Below are 26,698 nucleotides of genomic sequence, written 5' to 3'. Positions count from 1 at the left end.
AAGGTAAGTCGGTTTTTGAAAACGGCCTTCCCTGAAAGTAGTCCGTATACTTTTGGTCTATGATGTGAAATTTCCAGGGGGATGAAGTGTGCAGATGCTAACAGAGTTCCCTGTTATTTTTTTATGTGGTTTGACTTTTGTAACTGTTGTCAGTGACAAACTTGTGTACTACCTGTCTGCCGTGTTTTCCATATAGAAATGTAGAGTTAGAGCAGTGATGAGTAATATGTTTTCAAGAAATGCTATTAATAACCTTTAGGTCTAGAGGGGTAGATTGCGCATTTAAAGCTGTAACTTTTTCATTGCACCTGGATGACTGCATGTTCCTACCAAATGAATCACCTCAGGAATGAATATGCATGAGCTTATAAACACAACTTTTTAAAAAGAAATCCTTGTATCCTGAAACAAAATTTTTACATTGGTAGTATTTTCAAAGTTTTGTGTGAGGAGCGGGTTTCCATTAGCCTTAGAAATTCTTTGAATAGTGTGTTTGTATTTGTGTGTTTCACTCACATTCCATTTTAGTGATGTCTCTGGCTTTGTTTTCTCCAACCTCTTCTTCCATCGAGTTTCTTAATTTCACTGTTTTCTCCTCTCCCCCTTAGACAGGTGAAATGGTGACAACTCATTTTACAGATTGATGAACGGGGGCGAGGGGGGCGCTCAGTGGCTAGAGACAAGGAAACGCTAGAGCACGGGGACGCTGTGCCAGCACCCAGCTCCCAGCCGTTATTGTTCACGGAAGACTTGTGGCAGGGATGTGCCCATTCAGTCTGTATTAATAAATAATTTGCATTTGACCTGGAGGTTCAACCATGCATTGCTTTGGAGCATTTTTAATTGGTAAATGTCATGATTGAGTTCCGATCAGTGAGTGCTCCCCTCAGGGCATTACTCAGCCACATCGTTGGCTTTTTTCTTCTTTAGAACGTCAGCAACGGGATCTCAGCAGCTCAGAGTGGTCAAAATTGTTTCACTAGTGCCTTAATGAACACTCGTATTATATCGTACAGTGCGAGTACATCCTTTATGTTCAGTTTCTTTGTATGGCTTGCACAGACAATAGATTCTTTATGTTTACATGAATTTCATGTAATCTTAAAGATTTTGTTTTAGCATACCACTGGTTTGTATGTGCATGTGTTTCTTTTGTTTCATTTTTCCTGATAGGAATGGTTATTATAAATCCCAAGTTTGAGAAGTTGTTAACAGTGGTTTAGTATTGAACACAAGTGTTACGTGAAGAGGAGCCCGGGTGGTGCAAGCAGCTTATGATTGGCTGCTAACTTGAAGTTGGTGGTTTAAACCCACCCAGCTGCTCTGCGAAAGAAATCCTGGCAAACTGCTTTTGTAAAGATTACTGCCATGAACACCCGATGGAGCAGTTCCGCTCTGTAACACCTGGGAAGAAGCCTTAGAGAAGCAGTCAGGAGACTTGAGTTCCAGCTCTCATTGTGCACTTAACTGACCGAACAGTAAAAATAATAACACTTAATTTATGTAATGCTTTGCAGTTTACAAAGCAGTTGTACAGAAGGTATACTGGGCAGAGATATGATTATTTCCATTTTGTAATGAGAAAACTAAAACTCAAAGAGATTTAAGACATTTCCTCAAGGTTACATACCTGGCAAGTTAGTGGTTGGACCAGGACTGACTATTCCATTGTTTCTTTTTCAGTTATACCGTAGTGCCTCCCATTTTACTTTTATGGGTGTGATTTGTAAAATGAGAGGTTAGACCAGATCAGTGATTTTCAAGCTATGTTTCTCCAAGCCCTAGTAGTCTGTGGGGTGGCCTCCAGGTTTCTTTGTGAAGGAGGATTGAAATATGGGGGAAGATGCTTACACTGCTCACCAGAGAGGGCACACTGGGGTGAGGTGGCAGTTGCACATTTCCGGATGGCCTGAAGATTTTTTCCCTGTATCTGTGATTATTGATGGCTGATTTTGTATCCCTCTAGTGTGATGGGGAAAAGTGAAGATGGAGAGGTACCTGATACAAAGTTTTGTTTTTAAAAAAAGAAGGCAGCGGTGGGTTGGGGAGGATTCCATAGCTACTGGAAAAAAAAGTTTGAAAACTACTGCATTAGATGATTTCTAATGTATGTTTCCAAGGAGTGGCTGGTGGATTGGAACTGCCAGCCTTTTGGTTAACAGCCAAGTGCTTAACCACTGTGCCACCAGGGCTCTATGTTTCTGCTTAGGAGCCTGTAAGACATTGCAGCCTTACCTTAGGTAGTGCTACCAGACAGACACGTGGTAAATTTATTGACATTGCAACCCTACATTAGTTTGGAGTTATAGGACACTGTTGAAGCCCTATTTATCTTGCAATGTAGTCTTTATTCTTCTTTACTAAAGTGCTGACTGAAAGGTCAAGTTTCTAACCCACTAGTTGGTGTGCTGGAAAAAAGACTTGGCGATCTGCTCCTGTAAAGATTACAGCCAAGGAAACTCTGTGGGGCAGTTTTACCCTGTCTTATAGGGTCATTAAGGGTCGGAATTGACTCAGTGGCACAGAACAACAACAAAGTGACCATATTTAGTAGTCTCTAGGGAAAAGAGGCAAAATGTCAGAAATGAGCATGGGTGCTTCTGTTTATATGGCCAGTGTTGGTATTTTTTTTTAAAGACTGCTAATAAAAATGACTGACTTTGGAGTTGCACTGGAGTTATTTTAAAAAGTGAACATATACTTCAGCCTACACTGTTATCGTGGTGTCTTTTGTGTTTCTTACATTCTGCCAGAGGTTAAACCTAGCCTTCTATCAAGAAAGAGTTTTTTTTTTCGGTTCCAGAATAAAGGTATTTTGATTAACTCTTGAAACAGAAATCCACCTATGTATGTATTTCTGTATTTATTTCTTTCTGAACAACATAGATCTGACTGGTTGGCTAAAATATTCTTTTAGCAATTCGCAGATGAAAGTGGCAATTTCCATTTATGGTATTATTTACATTCGTGCCATTTTACGTTTCCTCACCTGCCCTCCACAATCTGATAAGCCTCTCGTTGACAACCATGAGAGACTAATTTAGGCCATGTGGTTGTTGATGAAATTTCAAGGCATTTTCTCTTCTCTTAATCAGCCTCAGAGGAGATGTCACAGGATGACTTTTTCTCTGATGCCTTTAACACAAGGATGGATTGTGTGACTTGGCTGATGTATGAGGCAGCTCTAGTTGAATGTGGTTTTCATGCTCACAGGCAGATGGCACGTGTCCACACTGCTTTGGGACCATCTCCTTTCTACTTAGCAGAAGCTGTGAAAGCTTCAAAAGTATTCAATGCCTTAACAATTCATTAGTGCACAGAAGTTGAAAATATAGGCTCTCAGGAAAAAAAAAATCAATTGGAATTTTTATCCTATTGTGGTGTCATCTGGGGTTTACCTTTGGTGCTGCCTAACTCAAGGGTTGCGCTATTAAATATTCGTCTTTGACACTTGTATTTTTTAGGTAAAATTTACATAGTGTGAAATGCATAGATCTGAAGTATAGAATTCAGTGAGATTTGATCAATGTGTGCGTCCTTGTCACTACCAGCGCCTTCAAGGTATAGAAAATTTCTTTCACCTAGATAGTTCCCTTATACTTCTTCCCAGTCAGTGCTCAGACACATTTACTTGTACAACACATAGAAAAGATTCTTATATACCCAGCTGCACAATGGCCAGACTTTTGTTTCCATAGCAACTGGTAGGTAGTATAAATAATAGATTCTTTAATAATAAAATATAATTTACTTAAAACTAAATTTTTTTTCGTAGGCAGAACGTGCTCAATAGTTGGTTCCTTAACGAATTAATAAACTTTCTGTTAACGGTTGACAGAGACAGTGGTAAGCAAAGCAGCCCTGCTGCATTTGGTATAGACATTACATCTTAAAATACATCCCCTGATGTATGGAATTGGGATCAGGTTTCTGTAATGAAATGGTAGACACAGGCATTCAGCAGTCTTTTTTGAGTAGGCTGTATACCAAGTGCAAGGCAGGGAGAACATTGACCCAGGGGTTAGGGCATCAGTTTTTTATATCCCCAGGATACAGCCCCCTGTGGGCGTTGGTTAATGTTTGGAAAATTCTGTGTACAGGGTTGGGGCTCAGTCCATGTGTTCTTACCAAGGAGATTGAGCAAACTTGTACTATGTAGTTGACCTTTGATAAGTACCACTCCTTCCCAGCCTGACTTCTGATTCCATTTTTCTTTTGTGCTAATAGTTCTGAAGGTTTAATGTTTATTTTTCACTACACGTGCAGTGGGCTTGCTCTCCTTGTGTAGAAACTGCCCAAATGACCGTGGGTTACCCAGGTTCTTCTCAAGGGCGTGTGCTTTGTGGGAACTGTTCCAAGTTGGCTCTTACATTTACTTTTTCTGAACAAATCAATATATAGTTTCATCTGGCTCACTTAGTTAAACCTCTGGTTTGGGAGGTTGTGTTGTTTCTTTTTGTTTGTTTTTATTTTAGCTAATAGTAATTGATGTGGCTGAGGTTGGAAACCCTGGTGGCATAGTGGTTAAGTGCTACGGCTGCTAACCAAGAGGTAGGCAGTTCGAATCTGCCAGGTGCTCCTTGGAAACTGTATTGGGCAGTTCTGCTCTGTCCTATGGGGTCGCTACGAGTTGGAATCGACTCGACGGTACTGGGTTTGGTTTTTTGGTTTGGTGGCTGAGGTGGGGCTTTTCCTCGGAGGAAGGTACCACTTCAAATGTCCATTGCCCTTCAAGTAGAAATAGTGTAGCCCCATATGACTCAGAGGTATCAGTAAATACTTGTAAATAAAATTCTTCTTCTTTTGTTAAAGAATATACAGGGGCAGAAAATGATTTTATTTTGTGCCCCGGTGTTAGTTGTTAATGATTAATTGAGCTATCTCTTTTCTAATATTGAACATAGAGTTTAATCAATATTATCCATTTACATTTAAAAAATATTTTTATTCCATATTAAGGAAGAAACAATAATCAGCTGTCCAATCTGTTAAGCCTAAAAGTTCTATTTAGTGGTATTAAAAACAAACAAACAAACAACAAACCTGTTGCCATGGAGGCAATTCTGAATCATAGCGGCTGTATAGGGCAGAGTAGAACTGCCCCACGCGGTTTCCAGGGAGCACCTGGTGGATTCGAACTGCCAGGCTTTTAGTTAGCAGCCATAGCTCTTAACCACTACACCACCAGTATATTTTCAGGTTAATAGAAACTGTGTGTCCAGTACTGCTAACATATGTCTGTGGAGAGCAAAGTCGCAGCAAAGTGATACCAGTGAATGAGTACAGAAGAATGGAAATGTGATATGGCATTCCTGCGGGCTTCCTCATCAGCCCTGTCCTGTGTCAAGGGAGAGGGAGCTTACATCACTACGCCTTACGTGAGGCCACTGATCTACAGGTTCACTGCAGCTGATACCTGAAATTGTGTGGGACATAGGAGGTTCCCGTTTAATTGGTTTGGTGTGTGCGCATTGGAGAGCTCTCTACCACTTAGATTCAAAATAGCAAGTATCCTTTTATTTTCCAAATAAAATAAATATAAAGCATCAGATTATTTACTTGGAAAATGTTATTTCCAGTGTGACATTCAGAGAAAGCTTTGTAACTGCAGGATTTGCCGTTGGCTTCCATAAAGTCAACCTTACTGAGTAGTAGTGAACAAAATCAGAATGAATAAGAGTTTGACCCAAGAGGGGCAAAAAGGAAATCTGCATTTTGCAATCTGTTAAGAAATGTTGACTTCTGAGTTTAAGTATCAGGAGGGGAGAAGGAGATTTTTAGTTTCTAATGGGCTTTGTTCATTGTGAATAAATCTTAACTTTTTATTTTGGAATTTCATTTTGAATTCAGTTAGCAATTATTTACTTACAAACCTGCCACTTCCTCACTGCGACCTTCAGTAGGTGAGTTCTCATTATGCTCCAGAGTTCTTCATTTGTAAAACGAGGACTTACACTGTGATTTCTAGTGCACGTTCCATCTCTGAAATTCTGTTAATTTCCTTTAAAATGGTACAATAATTCATTCTTATTTAGAATTGCTCTTCTGTGTGTGATATGGCCATAGCATTTCTCTTCTTGCTTCCTTGCCAGCAACACTGCCTATTTGCGGTAAATTGTGGGGTTGATTGGACTGGCAGGGGGATCTTTCCTTCCTGTGATTTCATTTGTGTTCCACCTAAAGCTTTTTATAAAGCTGAGTAAGATTAGTTCCTGCCATCAGAGATAATACAGTTTAGAAATAGGCCAATGGTATTTGAAGAGTGGTATTGTCTGTTGGAACTATCGCTTTAGTAAAAATTCCGAACCAACCAACCCATTGCTATCGAGTCAGTTTCCACTCATAGCGACCCTATAGGGCAGAGTAGAACTGCCCAATAGAGTTTCTAAGGAGCGCCTGGTGGATTTGAACTGCTGACCTTTGGGTTAGTAGCCGTAGCACTTAACCATTACGCCATCAGGGTTTCCAAATTAATGAATGATAATTATTTAGGTATCAGCTGCAGGTTTTCCCCAAAGGTGTGCTACTCATTTTCACATAATCTGAGATTTCATAGTTTTTCCTCTTACCTCTTCAGATTTTATGCCAATTCAGGGACACTATCTCTTCCTACATCCTAAATGAAAATCAGAATATAAAGCATTTGTATTTTCATATTTTGTAGTATTTTCTGTCTATGCTAGATTTACCCATATTTAAAATAATATTATGCAATAGTTTATTAATAATAACATACATTCAGTGTTTTACCACTCACAAAGTGCTTTTATAGACATTGTTTTATTTGAACTTCATGATAAGCTATTAAGGTAGCTAAGTGTTATCTCAGTTTGACAGATGAGGAAACAGATTTGGAGAGGTTAAGTAATTTGCTCAAGGCCAGGTAGCTAATATATTGAAATCTGCATTGCCTGCCTCTAAGGACAGTGTGCTTTGGCCAAACTACCAGTCCATTTTCCACTGTTGTTGTTAGGTGCCCTCAAGTTGGTTCCAACTGGTAGCGACCCTGGGTACAACAGAAACAAACACTGCCGGGTCCTACCTCATCCTCACATCGTTGTGCTTGAGCCTGTTGTTGGAGCCACTGTGTCAGTCTATGTCGTTGAGGGTCTTCCTCTTTTTCGCTGACCCTCTGCTTGACAAGCGTAACGTGGATGATTTTCCACTAGGATTTTGATAGATTCAGTTAGGAGTCAACTTTTGTTTCCTATGTGACTTTGTCGTACTCACAGGGACTTTGATTCTTTCAGGGTATGTCACATCTATTCAATAGTATCTTGCCTTTAAAAAAATCTTAAAATGTTTTAAGAATACTTTGTCCTAGGCCTATGTTTAGCACTTTAAAAAACCTTCTCATTGGGAAAAAAAGGGCATACTTAAAAGTGCATAATAAAAAAATGTGCAGTTTAATGAATTGTTACAGTACAAATACTCATGTATCCAGCACACAGATCAAGAAATAGAACATTTCCTAGCACACCCAGAGGCCAGCTTCTGTGTGCTCCCTCTGATCAACACCCATTCCTGGTCCTAGCAGGAACCACTCTACTAACTTTTTGGTATTTACCTCTTTGCTTTTCTTTACAGTTTTATTCTATAAATATGCATCTTTAAACAATACAGTTTGCCTAGTTTTTGGCGTTATATAATTGAACGTAACAGAACATGTATTCTGTTATATCTGACTTCTTTCCCCTAAATTTGTATTTTAAGATTCATCTTCACTGTTGTGTGTAGCGATAGTTTTTTCCATTGCTCTATAGTATTCCGTTCCATAAATAGACCAGAATTTTTACGTTTTATTGTTGGAGGACATTGAGGTTTCTAGTTTGAGGCTACTGTGGACATGCTGCTAGGAACATTCTTAAATGTGTATTCTGGTACATAGCAGCACATACTTCTGCTGGGGTTACACTCAGCAATGGACTTAGGATTCAGAAAAACAGACCTGTTGCTGTCAAATTGATTCCAGCTCACAACGACCGTTTAGGCCCCATAGAGTTTCCAAGGGGAGCGCCTGGTGGATCTGAACTGCTGACCTCTTGGTTAGCAGATGTAGCTCATAACCACTACACCACCACGGTTTCCAGGAGTTATTACAGGTCATAAGATTTCCTTATATTTAATTTTACTAGATACTGTCAACTTTCTTTTAAGGTGGTTATAGTAGTTTATATTCTCACCAGCAGTATATGAGAGTTCCCATTGCTCCACATCCTCTCCAACACCTTTTATTATTAAATTTTGGCTAACATACTAGGAGAGCAGTGGTATCTCATTATTTAAAAAGGAAGTGTATCAGGGAACCTTTGCTCCAGGTGGGTTAGGACCAATTGCTGCTCTTGCTAGCTTTTAAGACCCCAGATACCACTCACCAAAGTGGGATGCAGAACATTTTCTTAATAAACTTTGTTATGCCAATTTACCTAGGTGTCCCCTGAAACCATGGTGTCCAGAACCCCGCCCCTGCTACACTGTCCCTTAAAATATTTTTTAAAAAGGTAAATTCCGAGTGTACTTAATTTGCACTTCTTCCTTTCCTTTCCTCTCTCACCTTTTCACAAAAAGGAAAGGACCCTGCATGGAAGTTGGGCTGGTGAGGAGGGGCCCATTGTGAGCAAGGAAGAAGAGAAGTCTGTCTGGGGTAGGCTAACTGGGAGCTGGGCCTCTGTGGCAGAAACCTCTCTCCCCTGCCCCTTCGGTGTTGATGTAGCCTTTTCTCTGGGCAGCCAGAGTCAACTTCTTTGTGGATAAACCAATAAAGGATGTTGTCGTAAGTGTTATTTTAAAATTTTCATAATTTAAATCTGTTTTTCCCAAATGTATCATCAATATATAGGCTTTGGAGGTAGATGCAGTTTTGTGAGATTGTAAGTATTTATTGCATTTTACCTATGTGGGAGAGCTAGTAGAAGATGCAAAGAGATGTAAGTAATGGTTCCTCCCCTAAAATAATGTGTGTTCTGTTTGGGCAGGTGAGGCCCTAGCATCTGCATTATGTAAGAAAAAGAACACTGACCCGAGAGTTAAGAGACTTGTATTCCATTCTAGAGTCCTGGCTGTGACACTACCTTTGTGACTTTTGGCAAACTCTTTTTCCCTCTCTGGCTCTAAATTTTAACTTATATATAAAATAAGGGGATTGACCTAGGCAGTGTTTCTTGATTTTGCTTCTAATTTTTAATTGATGAGCCTGAGTAGATAGCAGTGAGAACTATTTTCACTTAAAAAAAAAAACAACTGAGAGAAATTATGCATTTTTAGCCATGATTGGTCTGCAGAGATTGACCAAAATATCAAGTATCTTTGTTTTTAACTGGAGTTGTGTGTCCTTTCTGTGTGATAACTGAGTTGAGCAGAAGCTTTGGTGTACAATTTAAGTTTTTGTATTTTTAAATTAAGCTGTTTCTTTGTTGGTTTTTTTTTGTTGGTAATTATAGTTTAGTAACAAAGTTTTTAAAAGCATGGCCTTCAGTCTAAAGTGTAGAGGCCAAAAAATGAGAGAGGCAGGGGGAAGGTGTTAAATAACAAAATGTGTCCTTGGTGATGAGAAAAGTTAGACACTGACTATTTTGATGATTTTAAAGGGTTTTTTGAATTCAGAAATACTATGAGCCAATGAAAAGATAGTAATTGTTGCTTTGTTGTACTAAGTGCCCAGTGACACAGAGTTTGTGAGGAGGGACAGAGAATCTTGAGTTGATTGAGGTAGTCAGAAAAGGAAAGCTACCAGGATGAGCTAGAATTGAGCTATGAAAAGGGTTCTGTTTCTATACACGGAGAAAAATGGAGATGGAATTCTAGTTAGAGCGGTGTAAGCAAAGATACCATAATAGGCAAGTTCAAGTCGCTTTTAGGGACAGCAAATGAATCAGTTTAGCATTAGTAGAGGGTTTCTTAAGACAGTAGATGATGGAAAAGTAGTTTGAGGCTAGAGTATGAAAGGCCTTTTAGCATAAGATTAAATACAGCTTTGGAAAAGTCATAGTTAAAAGTATGATTGTTTAGTAAGGACTCTAGCTCTTCTATAGGCCTATATAGAGGCTATTGACTTTAGGACATCCTCTATAATCTAATAATATGATGCCATCTGGCCCCTTGAAAACATTAAAAAAAAAAAAAAAAGTTTTTGAAACGTAACTAGATTGAGATTGTATTGACAGCCCAACTACCAAGCAGGGAACCTTATTGTATGGTAATTCAGCTATACCTTACTGAATTTTATGTATGAATGAATTCTCAGTAAATCTCAAGCAGCTTCTCTCAGTGCTAAAATATGGCCCATAAATGGTGTTGAATTCTTTGTGAATATCACCTGTCTCAACAGATTTTCTGGTTCTAGAAAAAAGTTCTCTTTAATTTCTACAGAAAATAACTACTAGTGAATACTGCACTCTATTATATGTAACAGTGGACAGAAATTCTTGTTTAGATGATACAAAACAATGATTCATCTAGAACCGTCTCTTGGAATTAAGAATGTAACCCTAACACAGCCAGAAATATACATGCTTAGACAGTCTCTCTCTGCCCTCCTAAATTTTTATTACTCCTCACCCCATTGTGATTTGGCCTGACAAACCTATTTGCAACACATCAGCATTCTTAGTACAAAAAGTTTGCAGGTTTGATTTGAAAAAAAGAAGGGGGTGGTGGGGATTTCACATTTCATCTTTGACAGTGCTTCTCAATCTAAACGATATATTTTTTCTTAAAAAAAAAGCACAGGATTTCAGATTTCATCTATGACAGTGTTTCTCAATCTGAACTATATATTCTCCACCTCCCCTTCCCCCCTTAAAAAACCATAGTAGTCCTTTTTTGGTTGACTCATCTAATATCCTTTTAATGAAGTAGGATTATCTAGTCTGGGCTTTCTCCACAGGAAATAGCAATTAAATATGTAAAGGGAAAGTTAAAAAGGACAGTGGCCTTGGGGACAAGGAGTGGGAGTATGGTTGGTGTACAACCTAAGCCAACGGAGAGGAATCCCACAGTAAGCTGAGACAGGCCTGGCGGTGCAATAAGCACAATACTCAGGGACTGGGAAGGAGTGGTTTAGGTGGAGAAGAGCGGGAACGTCACATTTGAGAGTCCTTAGTAGGCCTTGCATTCTTCATCGCCATACCCATGACAACACAGCAACCTAGCCCTCTTGTCCTTGGTTTATCACCTCTCTCCACTTAGGGTATTCAGTCATAGCTTTTACTCCAGAAACTGGAAAAGTTATGCTGATCTTTCTACCCACCCATCTTTTTGCAGAGAGGAGTCTTTGAAACCTTCAGTAGAATGCAAGAGGGTATGTAGATCAGGGGAAGGACAAAGAGTAAATTCTGAGTGCAGTGCAGCCTTAATTTGCACCTCATCCTTTTTGTTCCCTCTCTCACCTTTTCACAAAAAGGGAAGGATCCTGTTTGGAAGTTGGGCTGGTGAGGAGGGGCCCATTGTGAGCCAGGAAGAAGAAAAGCCTGCCTGGGTAGGCTCACTGGGAACTGGACCTCTGTGACAGAAGCCTCCCTCCCTTGTCCCTTTGGTGTTGGTGTGGCCTTTTCTCTGGGCAGCCAGAATCAACTTAATTGGGGATAAACCAATAACAGATGTTGTCATAAGTGTTATTTTAAAATTTTCATAATTTAAGTCTATTTTTCCCAAATATATCATCAATATATAGGCTTTGGAGGTAGGTACAGGTTTTTGAGATTGACAAATACTCATCTAGAAGTTGGGCAGTAAGCAAGAATGGTAGCATATCAGCATTAAAACAAAGTAGCTGAAGAAAATGTTTCTGAGGCATAGTGGGACATTGAGTTGGATGAAAATTTATATTCAGAGAAAAAAATTTCAGGGAGATGATAAGAAGTGAATTATTAATTGGGAATCTCTAGGATTTGTAAGACATGTTGGTTTGGTACAGATGTTTGAGCATGCTAATGAGTATACTTAGATTGATGGCCTATAAAGCAGTTGTGACTTACAGTTATGAAAGTTACATTTTAAGTAGTAAATCTTGACTTTATGTGTCATAGTCTATTAAAAATACAACCAATATCTTTATCTTACTACTACCTTTAGTTGGTCTAAATTTGTAATAATTTATTTCTGGGATGCTACCACCACCCATCTGTCAGTTTGTCATACTGTGGTGGCTTGCATGTTGCTGTGATGCTGGAAGCTATGCCATCGGTATTTCAAATACCAGCAGAGTCACCCATGGTGGACAGGTTTCAGCAGAGCTTCCAGACTAAGACAGACTAAGAAGAAAGACCTGGCAATCTAGTTCTGAAAAAATTGGCCAGTGAAAACCTTATGGATAGCAGCAGAACATTGCCTGATGTAGTGCTGGAAGATGAAGCTCTCAGGTTGGAAGGCACTCAGAATACAACTGGGGAAGAGCTGCCTCCTCAAAGTAGAGTTGACCTTAAGGACATGGATGGAGTCAAGCTTTTGGGACCTGCATTTGCTGATGTGTCACTTGACTCAAAATGGTAAGAAACAGCTGCAAACATCCATTAGTAATTCGAACATGGAATGTATGAAGTATGAATCAAGGAACATTAGAAGTTGTCAAAAATAAAATGGAACGTTTGAAGATCGGTATCCTAGGCATTAGTGAGCTGAAATGGACTGGTATTGGCCATTTTGAATCGGACAATCATATTGTCTACTATGCTGGGAACAACATCTTGAAGAGGAATGACATCACATTCATTGTCACAAAGAACATTTCAAGATCTGTCCTGAAACACAATGCTGTCAATGATAGGATAATGTCCATATGCCTACAAGGAAGACGAGTTAATACGACTACTGTTGAAATTTATGCACCAGCCACTAAAGCTAAAGATGAAGAAATTGAAGGTGTTTACCAAATTCTTTAGTCTGAAATTGATCAAACATGCAATCAGGACGCATTGATAATAACTGGCGATTGAAATGCAAAAGCTGGAAAGGAAGAAGGACCGGTAGTTGGAAAATATGGCTTTGGTGATAGAAACAATGCCAGAGATCGCATATAGAATTTTGCAAGACCAAGAATCTATTCATTGTAAGTGCCTTTTTTTCAACAACATGAACAGCGACTATACGCGTGGACCTTGCTGAAATGGAATACACAGGAATCAAATCGACTGTATCTGCGGGAATAAGCTCAGTATCATCAGGCAGAACAAGGCCAGGGCCAGTCACGGAACAGACCAGCAATTGTTCATATGCAAGTTCAAGTTGGAGCTGAAGAAAATTAAAGCAGGACCATGAGAGCCAAAGCACCACCTTGAGTGTATCCTACCTGAATTTAGAGACCATTTTCAGAATAGATTTGATGCATTGAACACTAATGATCGAAGATCAGACAAGTTGTAGAAGGACATCATACATGAAGAAAGCAAAAGGTCATTAAAAAGACAGGAGAGAAAGACCAAAATGGATGTCAGAAGAGACTCTGAAAGTCGCTCTTGAACGTAGAGTAGCTATGTGGAATTCATAAACCCTCTGTGATATTACCTGACCAAAAGCAAGTAGACTAGCTATAGCTGCAAAACTGAAATAACAGTAATAATATAGCTTATGTTTACAGAATCTTTACTGTGTGCCTGGCATTGTTTTGAATGTATTGGGTTTTTTTTTTTTTGCTCTCTCTCTCTCTATTTTATTATTGTACTTTAAATGAAGGTTTACAGAACAAACTAGCTTCTCGTTAAACAGTTAGTACACATACTATTTTGGGACGTTGGTTGCCAACCCCATGACATGTCAGCACTCTCCCTTCTTGACCTTGGGTTCCCTATTACCAGCTTTCCTGTCCTTGCCTGTAGGCTGGTGTGCCCCTTTAGGCTCACTTTGTTTTATTGGCCTCTCTTTGGTTTTAACCTTTGGCTGAAGGGTGAACCTCAGGAGTGACTTCATTACTGAGCTAAAAGAGTATCTGGGGGGGCCATACTCTCAGGGTTTCTCCAGTCTCTGTCAGGCCAGTAAGTCTGGTCTTCTTTTGTGAGCTAGAATTTTGTTCTACAGTTTTCTCCAGCTTTGTCCCGGACCTTCTATTGTGATCCCTGGCAGAGCAGTCAGTGGTGGTAGCCGGGCACCATCTAGTTATGTGGGACTCAGTCTGGTGGAGGCTATGGTAGTTGTGGTCCATTAGTGCTTTGGATCTGGTTTTCTTCATTCTCTCTTGCTCACAATGGGGTGAGACCAGTGGAGTATCTTAGATGGCTGCACACAAGCTTTTAAGACCCCAGCTGTTGAATATATTGTTTAATTCTGGGGACAACTCTATGAGCTAGGTACTTTTGTTATCCCCATTAACATTAGGAAAAATTGTGCTTAGAGAGGTTAAGCAAATTGCTCAAAGTGCAAAACTGGTTAAGAGCTTGAATTCCAAATCAGATATGCCTGATTTCAGAGTTTCTTTTATGCTTTTTTATGCATTAAAGACACCTTAAACAGAAGTGAGTATTGAGCACATGCAGTTCCATTAATCCTATGGAAATCCTCTCAGTATAGACCTAGTAAAGTCAATGTAAATTTCTCATCATCATAAAAGACTTAATGTAGCACAGGAAAGGAAATGATAACTGTGGTAAGGCGGACCACTGTCTCCCTCCTGCCTCATTTTATTCTTGTTGTTGGTTATTTCTCTAGCAGCTACAAAGGCAGCATTTACTTGACAAGTCATGTATACTTACAGCAGAACACTGATTGCTTTTCATGCTGGCAAATCTGTACTTCATCAGCATTGGCTACCTGTAAGGAATGTCAGCATGTTGGATTAGAACAGGAAGCACATGACCTCAACCTCCTTTCACAGTGGAGTTCACTCAGGGATACATACTTTTTGGTGACAGTAACTGTTACTTTCTGCTCATTGTTTCTGATACTTGCATAATGCTAACCTGGTGGATGCTGTCAGATGACAAGCCTTCCTCCTACATGTTCTCTGTGAAAGAACAGCTCCTGACAAGCTTTCATTATGTTAAGAATTTTGCTTGGTACTGTTTTAGGTTAAAGTGTATTTATTATGAAGCCAATATTGTGAAATGTTCTTTTTTCCCCCGTCGTCCAGAATGTGGCCTTTTTCTTTCAGTGATGGACTAAAAGGCAGACACATTATGTGGCAGCAAGAGCTGTTGCCCAAGTGGAGCCCAGCCTGAGCAGTTTACATGTGTAGCGATTGCTTCTGCTTGGGGAGACATCTAGGACCGAGGGGCGCTGTTCTCCACCCCCCCCCCCCCCCCCGGGAGACTGCTACTTTATTGCAGTGTTTACAACTTAAGGTCAGTGTACTTCAGAGGCTAGAAGTTTTCTAGATGTGACTATGATATTCAAAAGGCAGGCTTTAAAAAGCAGGGAAGAGTATTTAGGGTAGATACAAAGGTTTGAAAAAGCATGGGAAAGTTCCGGGAAATGCAGGTGGCTTAATAAGGCAAAAGCACGTAGCAGTGTGGGGAAGTGGCGGGAGATGAGAAAGGGTCGTTGAGTAGAGACCAGACGGTGAAGGAACTTTGTATTTTATGTTACGGAGTTTAGATTTGTTTCTGTAGATAATGGAGGGATCTCTAAAATCTTTTAAGATGATAGAATCAAGTTTGCTTTTATTAATTCATCTGGCAATGTGGAGGATGGAGTGGTGGTAGGAAGTGAAATTTATTAGGAGGGTATTGTGATCATTCAAGCAAGAAATAATCTGAATTCGGGATGTTGTCCTGGGGATGCAGAAAAGGGTGCACATTATTCATTAATCTGAGAAGTGTTTGCTGAGTTCCTGTTATGTGTTAGACATAGAGTTCCCCACTGGGTTAATAAACAAGATACAGTCACTCTCTTCGAAGAAGTTACTGCCTCGCGGGGGTTGGGCAAGAAGCGGACAGTGACGGTTGGTGAGTGCTGTTCCGTGGGGCTGCCGTGAATCAGAGTCGAGTCAGCCACAGCAGCAACATAATAGGGTTTTATGATAGCATAGTTGTTAGCTGTTGTTGTTAGCTACTTTCGAGTCAGCCCGTGACCCGTGGTGGCCCCTTGTACAGTGGAGGGAAGTGCCACCCGGTCCTGTGCCATCCCCGTGATTGGCTGTGAAGTGGACCATTGTGGTCCATAGGGTTTTCACCGGCTGATTTTGGGAGTAGATTGCCAGGCCTTTCTTCTTAGTCCGCCTTAGTCTGGGAGCTCCACTGAAGTGACAGCAACACAGAAGCCTCTGCTGACAAACCAGCCGTGGCTGTGCTTGAGGTGCGTCGGCTGGGAATTGAATCAGGGGCTCCTGCACACAAGGCAAGGATCCCACCATTGAACCGTTGCCCCCCATGAAAGGTTAGGGCGGATGAAGGAATTGTTCCAAAGTGAAAGACGCTAGAGGAATGATAACTGGATGCAGTATGTGATCCTTTTTTGGATTTTCATTTGTTTGTGTTCTTGTAGAGGACGTTACTGGAACAACTGGCAAAAAAATAGTCTCTGAGTGAAGGGTATATGGGAATTGTTTGTATTCATCTTGCAACATTTCTGTGACTTTGAAACGGTTTTAAATATTTTAAACAAAGAAACAATTAGAAAAGGACTATTAAAGAACATAGCACCACTACCTAAGACACCAAAGACACCGAGAATGCAAATTCAAATATCAAAATGTATATATTTGTTTAACTGTGTTATACTGGTAACTTCGATACTGAAACCTACATGATACATTTCAAGTGTAAAACAGTGTTACACAGAAGCTGTAAGTTCACGTAGAGAACCCTTAGCCCAGTCTCAGGGGCAGGAAAGCCTTTTTAGGAAAGCATAGGTAGAAGTCAGCCAAGTGAAGTTGTGCAGAATGTACAGGTGGAGTTGGGATGTTAGAAAGACAAGTGTTTCAGCTGAGAAAATAGCATCTGAAAATGACCAGGGGAGCGAAGAGAAAAACCTTTGCTTATTTAGGGAACTATGAATAGTTTGGTGTGAGTGGGTTGTGGAGAGCAAGGAAGTGGATTGAGAGAAATGAGTTAGGGGAATTAAACAGCTACCCCATAAACCATGTTAAGGAGTTTGCTTAAGAGCAAATGAACTGTTTTAAACTGGAGAGTGTTGTGATCAAATTAGAGCTTTAGGAAAAGTCCGTCTAGCTGCTGTGTGGAGGATTGGGAGAAGAGGGGGAAGAGAGTAGATAATAAAGGAGGTACCAGAGCGATAGGAGAGGTTTTTGGGAAGAAGAGGGAAGAGTTTCTAAAAGAAGGGAGTGGTCAGTTCTATCAAATACTGCTGGGAAGGTAGGGCCTGAGAAGTGCTTACTTGATTTGGTATAGTGGGATTCGTTTCAGTGGAGTAGAAGGCAAATTCCAGTGGATTGAGGTGTGGTGGTAGGTAAGGATGCAGCACCAGTGGTTACAGACAACTAACTCTGTAGAAACTCAGCAATGAGGAGATGGAGAGAAATTCTGAGTAAAGGGAAGGGGGAGGGTCAAGCAAGTAAAGGTTCTAATGAGCTCGAAGAGTATCTGCTGATGTGGTTGGTATGAGAGGAACACTGCGGTGTGGGAGAACTGTCAGGATTTTTGAAGGCTAGTTGTTTCTCATAATTTTGTAGAACAAGTATTATCATTGCTGGAACTTGGAAAAATCTGTGTGATTTAATTCTGAGAGAGAGAAAAGAAAAGGGTATTGCAGTTTAGGATTTCAAGACAGAAGCAGTTATGGATTATGACTAATCCAGGAATGGGATTGGGATAACAAAGTGGAGTAGAGGTAGAGGTTTTTAGCAGTAAGGACATAGTCATGGATTTGAAGCTGCCTACAATGATGGTTGTAGCCAGGATGGAGAAGACAGAGCCAGATGACAGACTACTCTCTACTCATTGAAAAATGACCTAGAAATTAGTTATGTATGACATTGATGTGGGTAGGAGTATAGCTGAGTTACATGAATCTCAGAATGAGGGGAAGGTTTCCCTGCCAGCCACCCACCCACCTGTAGGCAGAACTTTGGAGAGAGAGAATTGTTGATGTTAGTTGCCATCAAGTCAGTTGTGACTCATGGCAACCCCATGGGTGCAGAGTAGAACAGCTCCATAGGATTTTCAAGGCTGTGACCTTTTGAAAGCAGATTGCTAGGTTTTTCTTTCAGGGTGCCTCTAGCTGGGTGTGAACTACCATCTTTTGGCTAGCTGAGCACTTAACCTGGAGGAGAGGAGATTAGTGATCCCATATATATGAGGAATATTCACCAAGAAGGTTAACTTCTTTAGTTGAGTTCCTTTGCTGAGAGATCAGTGAGTACTGTTTTATGAATAGATATAGTCTGTGATTCTCTGTGAAGATTACTGTCTGTTCTTTTCATGTGAATGCATTTGGAAAACTGCTGCTAAGCAACCTGTTATCATTTCCTAATGTTACTATAATCTGGTGTAGATGACTAATGATCCCATTGAGCTAGTTATCTCCCCTCCAGCTATGCTGGCACCGGTAAGTACATTAATAGTCTTTAAGAAATGCATTCATTAAAAACCAGGTAATCACTTTGGAGTGGGCCTTCGCACTGAATGAGTTGGAAAAGTTAGAGAAAATCTTGAGCCTGAAAGCTACTCTGTCTTTCAGGCTTGGGTAACAAGAGATGAATCAGTTGGAATTTAATGGGATCTGATATTACTTTTGTAAGATACATCACTGTAATATGATGCTGTATCATTAACGTTTTAGTAATATGACATCATTAAAGAGATTTGATTTCATGCCCCCCACCCCCATTTTATTATTTTTTGGCTCCTAGACAGAACTATGCATTAAAATTCACTTAAGATTTTAAAAGGGATATCTAAGAAAGTAGTTAAAAAACAAACAAATCCCAAGTAGGTTGATCTGACTTATAAACTCTAATGATGTGTAGCTAATTGGAGATAGATTTTATTATTCAAGGTATTGTGTCAGCTGTCTTGCGTATACCTAGTATATGGGAGCATACAAGATGGAGATGTTAAATCTTGCCCAGTGTTAGGTTCAAGGAAGTAGTTTCCAAGACAGGAATAACAGAATAGTGTTATTTTATGTTGTACATTCCCTTTCTATATAAGCCTGCCGAAATTCAGAGGTTGGACAAGAGACCTTCGAGCTAAATGTGACCTGATAGAAATTTTTTGCAACAATGAAAGAAAAAATCACAATTAATCTAATATACAGATCTAATTTTAGTTATAGACCTTATATACATATCACTTCTAATCAAATGTCAATTATAATGGCATTCTTTTTCGCTTGCCAAGGTGACAAAATTTTATTTAAAAAAGATAATACCCAGTGTTGCTGTGGGAGTGCGGGATTGGTAGGCACAACTTTAGTGGAAAGTGGTTTAGTGGTATGTACTAAAAAAAAAAAAAAAAACTAGTTTTTTTTGGCACTAATAAAGGGCTAAACAAATCTGTCTTGGAAGAAGTATAGCCAGAATGCTTCTTAAAAGAGAGGATGGCAAGACTTTGTCTTACAAACTTTGGAGGTGTTATCAGGAGGGACCGGACTGTCTCTGGAGAAAGATATCATGCTTGGTAAAGTAGAGGGTCTGTGAAAAAGAGGAAGACCCGTTGTGGAATAAATGACAAAAACCATATTCAGTAACATATGTATGTGCAGCGTGGTTTCATTTTTGTAAGCAAAAATATAAACATAGAAAAGACTGCAGATACATTAAGGGCATTTAGGGTGAGGCATTGAATAGGTAATTCAGCTGGACCTGGAAGAGGCTGGGAGGATGTTGGAGCTGAGGTGGAAAACATTGAGCCAGATAACAAAGATATATCACTCACTGAAATGTTGATTTTAGTGATCCAATTGAATGCAGAAATTATCGGACAATATCATTAATATCACATGCAAGTAAAATTTTGCTGAAGATCATTCAAAAGTGGCTGCAGCAGTATATTGACAGGGAACTGCCAGAAATTCAGACCGAATTCAGAAGAGGACGTGGAACCAGGAATATCATTGCTGATGTCAGATGGACCCTGGCTGAAAGCAGAGAATATCAGAAAGATGTTTACCTGAGTTTTATTGACTGTGCAAAGGTATTCGACCGTGTGGATCACAACAAGTTATGGATAATATTGGGAAGAATGGGAATTCCAGAACACTTAATTGTGCTCATGAGGAACCTGTACATAGATCAAGACTGAAGTTGTGAAGGATTTCATTTTACCTGGATCCATAATCAACACCCACGGAAAGCAGCAGTCAAGAATCAAAAGACGCATTGCGTTGGGTGAATCTGTTGCAAAAGACCTCTTTAAAGTGTTGAAAAGCAAAGATGTCGCCTTGAAGACTAAGGTGCTCCTGACCCAAGCCATGGTATTTTCAGTTGCATCGTATGCATGTGAAAGCTGGACAACGAATAAGGAAGACTGAAGAAGGATTGATGCCTTTGAATTGTGGCGTTGGCGAAGAATTGAATATACCATGAACTGCCAAAAGAACGAACAAATCTGTCTTGGAAGACATTCCACGAGTGGTAAGATTAATGACTTTTTTTTTAAATCTGTATTTTCTAAAATTTCTATAGTAAACATGTATTTTGTAATAAAAAAAAAAACCTTTAAAAAGAAGAGTGGCTGGGTGCTTAGCTTTCATTGAATGGTTTATCAGAAGAGTTTGTGCTATGAATTAGCAAGTAGGCTAATTGTTTATGATGCGATAGTGAAAATGATTATTAATTTTTGTACCTTAGCCATGAACTGTTAATGGTTTTTTTGGGGGGAAGACATTAAAGCAAAGTGTGGAAAGAGGATTTGTATTAATAAAGTCACATTGCAGTGGTCGCTTCCACAGCACATATACTAAAATTGGAACAACACAGAGGAGATCAGCGTGGTGCCTGCGCAAGGATGACATGCAAATTCATGAAGCGTTACATATTTTTAAAGTGATGTGAACTGTAAACTTTCACTTAAAAGCACAAGAAAAAAAAGAAAAAAGCAACATTGTTAGACAGGGACAATTGAAGCATTTTACAGAATTACTTCTTCAGATCAAAAAAGTTTCAGTTAAAGGACCCTTTAGAGATCCAACTAGTTGGACTCCTGCGTCTCCCAAGATTATGCTCTTAAAAAACCCTGTGCCGTCGCGTCGATTCCGACTCATAGCGACCCTATAGGACAGAGTAGAACTGCCCAACAGAGTTCCCAAGGAGCGCCTGGCGGATTCACACTGCCGGCCTCGTGGTCAGCAGCCGTAGCCCTTAGCCACTGTGCCACCAGGGTTTCCGTTATGCTCTTACTGACCTGATGAGACCTGTGTTGCACTTCAGCCTGATGGGAAACAAGTGTTCCTCTGGATTGAATAGATGGCAGTTGGAGATTGCAGTTTGTGTTTCATTGCTGATCTGCCTTGAATTCAGAGGAATCGCAGATTTAAAGAGTTACAGGGTGTTCTGGAGGAACTGGAGTTGTACTTTCAGAAATGTCAGTGACTTCCAGATATCTGCCTTACTAGTACAGCTTGGTGTAAGGAAGTGACAGACCTTAAAGTGAACGATATCTGACCAGTGAGAAACAGAAAATACTTAAAAACTTTGGATTTTAGAACTAATATGACATTTTTAGCTGTATGGTCAAACTCTAGGCAAGTTTTGTTCTCCTCTGTTTGTGAAATTTATTTCCTTTCATAAATCTTTTGAAGCAAAAGCTTTTAAAAGCTTTCATCGGTTATGTAAATCTGGAATCTGATTTGGGATATGCCTTGATTTACCTTTGTTCTTGAGGGTAGTTTACTGTAGTCCGTATTCTCTTTGACTTATTCAAAATGGATCACTTTGTAACGTAGTTCTATAACTATACTTTTTTAATATTTGATTGAAAGCAGCTTTTTTGGTTACTAGGGGCAGAAGGGAAAGGGGAAATCACTTACTGAGAAGTAGTGAATTTTTATTCATGGTGATAGGAAAATTAGCGTGGACTAAGGGCAATAGTTACATAACCAGACTAATGTAGCTGCTGCCATTAAGCTGTACGTGGGGGTGAGGGGAAGGCAAAGTGGCAAATAAAGTGTTTCATATAATTTTACAACTACAACAGCAATCAAAACTAAAAAATAAGTAAATAAATAATTTTAAAAAGGCTGCACCTGTTGATACCACTTAGGCACAACTAAGCACTTCAAGGGATTCGTTTTCTTGGTTTAGGGTCATGGCTTCATGGGTCTAGTCAGTCAGTTGGCCTAAGGTTGTTTTCAGTTTCTGTTCTACCTGCTAGTTTGGTGAGTAGCACCTGGAGTCTTAGAAGTTTGTGAGCAGCCACCCAAGATACAACAATTGGTCTCTGTTTGCCTGGAACAGCAGAGGAAGAAGGAAACTCAGGAACTGGAGAAGGAAATGGACTTCAGGTTTAATTGCCCCCATAAACTACTACCTTCATCACCATGAGACCGGAAGAAATGGATGGGGCCTGGCTGCCATTACTGAACATTTTGATCAACATTTTGATCAGAAGGAGGGAAAACATGGAACAGAACTTCAAATGTGGAAACCAGACTTACTGGATCTGTTGAGACTCGGGGGACCCCTGAATCTAATGCCCAGAGATAATCTTTAAACCTTGAATGAAAACTATCCCATGACGCTATTGTTTAACTCCAACAAACAAACAAAAGCAAACCAAACCCATTGCTGTTGAGTTGATTCTCACACATACCGATGCCATAAGACAGAGTAGAACTGCCCCATAGGGTTTGCAGGAATGGCTGGTGGATTCTAGTTGCTGACCTTTTGGCTAGCAGCAGAGCTCTTAACCACTGCACCTCCAGGGCTCCTGAAAAATTTCATTGATCTTGGAGTTAGAGAAAAAGCGCAATGCTAGATTACATGAGACCTCTGTAAAGCTGGGGCTTTCTGAGGTGCAATGTTCTAAAGTCTGTAAAGGAAATGGTGGAAGCCATACCTTTGTCCTGCCGTTTTATCTCTTTATCTGAGATCATGGTTAATATGGCAGAATGGAGATTTTTAACATGTTTCTATTTGCATCCAACATTCATTCTGGGTAAGAGGATATTTTCTAAGAGCAGTTATCAGTCCTTTACTTATCTTTCTTGTGTTGAATCCATAATAGCTTATTTTTTGGTTATTATATATAGTACCTCATGGGGGCAATATTCTGGAGCTTTAACGAGGTACCACTGTCTCAAACTATACTATGTCCTCTAAGAGTTTTTAAGAAATGGTGAAAAAAAAAAGGGGAAAATCTTTTAATTTCTTCAAAGGTTAGGGAAATCTTGAAAATAATTGGGTTTTGAAATTGATTAAACAGACTTAGTGTTACAAAGATGGTGAAAAACATGGGAGGAAGGAATAAAGATACATGAAGTACTAAAGGACATAGAAGAGGTAGAGAAATGCCATATTTTCTATTTTGTTGGATTTGCCCTTTCTCATATCACTGGATTTGGGCAAGTTTATATGTTAATAATCTTTTTTCTGGTCGTGAAAATTACAGCCGTATTTAAGAGAACATTTTTTTATTTCCACCCTTTTCAACATATTCATGGTGAATACCTAGAAGATAATAAGCTGATGAAGAACTTTGAAAAGTGGTTAATTGACTATATATAATATGCAACAGAAAAATTTATTATCTGTTGTACTTATTGAATAAAATTTTGTTCCTTATTTTTACTTTTGAAAACAAGTGTGTGGAAGGCTTTATCAAAGTGCAGAGTATTTTTCTTCTTCTTTTTTTTAGATACTGTGGGTGATTTTAGGGAAGATATATATAGTCCTTGCCCTGAAGGAGATTATTACTTTATAGAGTTAGAACTAAAAAAAACAATTAGAGAACAATAAAAGAGAGTTTCTCCTCAGGAGCCAAGTTGTTGCGAGGATTAGGAGTGATCACTAGCGGACTGAAATGTCGGAGTCTTCCCAGAGAATCTGAACCGTGTCTCAGTGTGGATAAGATTTGCAGAAAGTAAAGGGCAGAGTTGCCTGGCAAGAGGGCCTTTGGTACGATGGTTGCTGCAGAGGCAGAAACAGTGTTTTCTGTGGAGAATGAAACCTGGCAGGACTAACACAGATTGTTTTGGGGATAGTAATTGGGTAAGTCATGTGGGGTCAGAGTCTCGAGGATCCTGAAAGCCAGACCCATGAATGTGAGTTTGGTGAAACTAAACACAAGTGTTTGGCACACTTTGAAAAGGGTTTCAGGAAGCTTGGCTGTGACTTTACAGCGGATGGTTTGCGATATATATGATGTTGGCCAAGATGAGGAGATTGATTCAGTCATTTCAGAGGGGTTTTGTCAACATTTATTGACTCCTTACCAAGCACTTGTCTTGAGCACTTTTACCATTATTTCATTTAAACCTCACAAACACTTTGTGAGTTAGATATTATTAATATCCCCAACTACCAGGTGAGAAACTGAAGCATAGCGAGGGTAAGCAACTTTCTTGAGGTCACAAAGCTTATAAGGAGTATAAAGCAGTTAAGGTGGCTTGAGAAACTAGAATCTTAACCACTGTCCTCTAAAATGTTATATTTCGTTTTGCTTTCCTAGAGCTTTGTTTGCTTTTATCTTTCCATTTAAGTCAAGAGATGAACCCTTTTCAATACATTTCAAAATACAGGAAACTGATTAGATATCAGGTAATCAATTGTGTAGATTTTTTTTTTAATTTTTATTGTACTTTAAGCGAAAGTTTACAAATCAAGTCAGTCTCTCACACAAAAACTTACATACACCTTACTATGTACTCCCAGTTGTTCTCCCCCTAATGAGACAGCCTGCACCCTCCCTCCACTCTCTCGTTTCGTGTCCATTTCACCAGCATCTAACCGCCTCTACCCTCTCATCTCCCCTCCAGGGAGGAGATGCCAATGTAGTCTCAAGTGTCCACCTGATCCAAGAAGCTCACTCCTCACCAGCATCCCTCTCCAACCCATTGTCCAGTCCAATCCCTGTCTGAACAGTTGGCTTCAGGAATGGTTCCTGTCCTGGGCCAACAGAAGGCCTGGGGGCCATGACCACCGGGGTCCTTCTAGTCTCAGTCAGACCATTAAGTCTGGTCTTTTTACGAGAATTTGGGGCCTGGATCCCCCTGCTCTCCTGCTCCCTCAGGGGTTCTCTGTTGTGTTCCCTGTCAGGGCAGTCGTCAGTTGTAGCAGGGTACCATCTAGCTCTTCTGGTCTCAGGCTGATATAGTCTCTGGTTTATGTGGCCCTTTCTGTCTCTTGGGCTCATAATTACCTTGTGTCCTTGGTGTTTTTCATTCTCCTTTGCTCCAGGTGGGTTGAGACCAATTGATGCATCTTAGATGGCCACTTGTTAGCGTTTAAGACCCCAGATGCCACTCTCCAAAGTGGGATGCAGAATGTTTTCTTAATAGATTATGCCAATTGACTTAGATGTCCCCTGAAACCATGGTCCCCAAACCTCTGCCCCTGCTATGCTGGCCTTCAAACCATTCATTTTACTCAGGAAATTTCCTTGCTTTTGGTTTAGTCCATTTGTGCTGACCTCGCCTGTATTGTGTGTTGTCTTTCCTGTCACCTAAAGTAGTTCTTATCTACTATCTAATTAGTGAATACCCTTCTCCTACCCTCCCTCCCTTCCGCCTCTGGTAACCATCAAAGAATATTTTCTTCTCTGTTTAAACTATTTCTCGAGTTCTTAAAATAGTGGTCTTATACGATATTTTTCCTTTTGCAACTGACTAATTTCACTCAGCATAGTGCCTTCCAGATTCCTCCATGTTATGAAATGTTTCACAGTTTCATCACTTTTCTTTATCTATGTGTAGTATTCTATTGTGTGAATATACCATAATTTATCCATTCATCCGTTGATGGGCACCTTGGTTGCTTCCAACTTTTTGCTATTGTAAACAGTGCTGCAATAAACATGGGTGTGCATGTATCTGTTCGTGTAAAGGCTCCGATTTCTCTAGGATATATTCCAAGGAGCAGGATTGCTGGATCTTACAGTAGTTCTATTTCTAGCTTTTTAAGGAAGCACCAAATTGATTTCCAAAGTGGTTGTACCATTTTACACTCCCACCAGCAGTGTATAAGTGTTCTAATCTCTCCAACATTTATTATTTTGTGTTTTTTGGATTAACGCCAGCCTTGTTGGAGTTAGATGAAATCTCATTGTAGCTTTGATTTGCATTTCTCTAATGGCTAATGATCATGAGCATTTCCTCATGTATCTGTTAGCTACCTGAATGTCTTCTTCAGTGAAGTGTCATGTTCATATCTTTTGCCCATTTTTTAATTGGGCTATTTGTCTTTTTGTAGTTGAGTTTTTGCAGTGTCATGTAGATTTTAGAGATCAGGTGCTGATTGGAAATGTCACAGCTAAAAACTTTCTCCCAGTCTGTAAGTAATCTTTTTACTCTTTTGGTGAAGTCTTTGGATGAGCATAGGTGTTTGATTTTTAGGAGCTCCCAGTTATCTAGTTTTTCTTCTACATTTGTAGTAATGTTTTGTATACTGTTTATGCCCCGTATTAGGCCTCCTAACGTTGTCCCCATTTTTTCTTCCATGATCTTAATCATTTTAGATTTTATATTTAGGTCTTTGATCCATTTTGAGCTCGTTTTTGTGCACGGAGTGAGGTAGGGGTCTTGTTTCATTTTTTTGCAGATGGATATCCAGTTATGCCAGCATCATTTGTTAAAAAGACTGTCCTTTCCTGTGTAGGTTTTTTTAAATGTTATTTTATTCTGTGCTTTTTTACAACATAGCCTTATAACAAAGATC

The 26,698-nt window shown here is 39.7% G+C and overlaps 1 protein-coding gene and 1 non-coding gene across 3 annotated transcripts in view; both read left to right on the top strand.

The window, feature by feature from the left end:
• Positions 1 to 26,698, top strand: part of SIK3 (SIK family kinase 3) — a 263,067-nt gene that overhangs the window by 65,840 nt on the left and 170,529 nt on the right. The window lies entirely within an intron of this gene.
• Positions 20,763 to 20,869, top strand: LOC126061253 (U6 spliceosomal RNA). The gene has a single exon (XR_007513732.1). It is a non-coding gene; the product is annotated as a U6 spliceosomal RNA (small nuclear RNA).

Source organism: Elephas maximus, chromosome 17 (genome assembly GCF_024166365.1).
Source record: "Elephas maximus indicus isolate mEleMax1 chromosome 17, mEleMax1 primary haplotype, whole genome shotgun sequence".
NCBI lineage: Eukaryota > Metazoa > Chordata > Mammalia > Proboscidea > Elephantidae > Elephas > Elephas maximus.
Note: the sequence above shows the minus strand (reverse complement) of the source record. Positions and strands in the feature narration are given on the sequence as shown.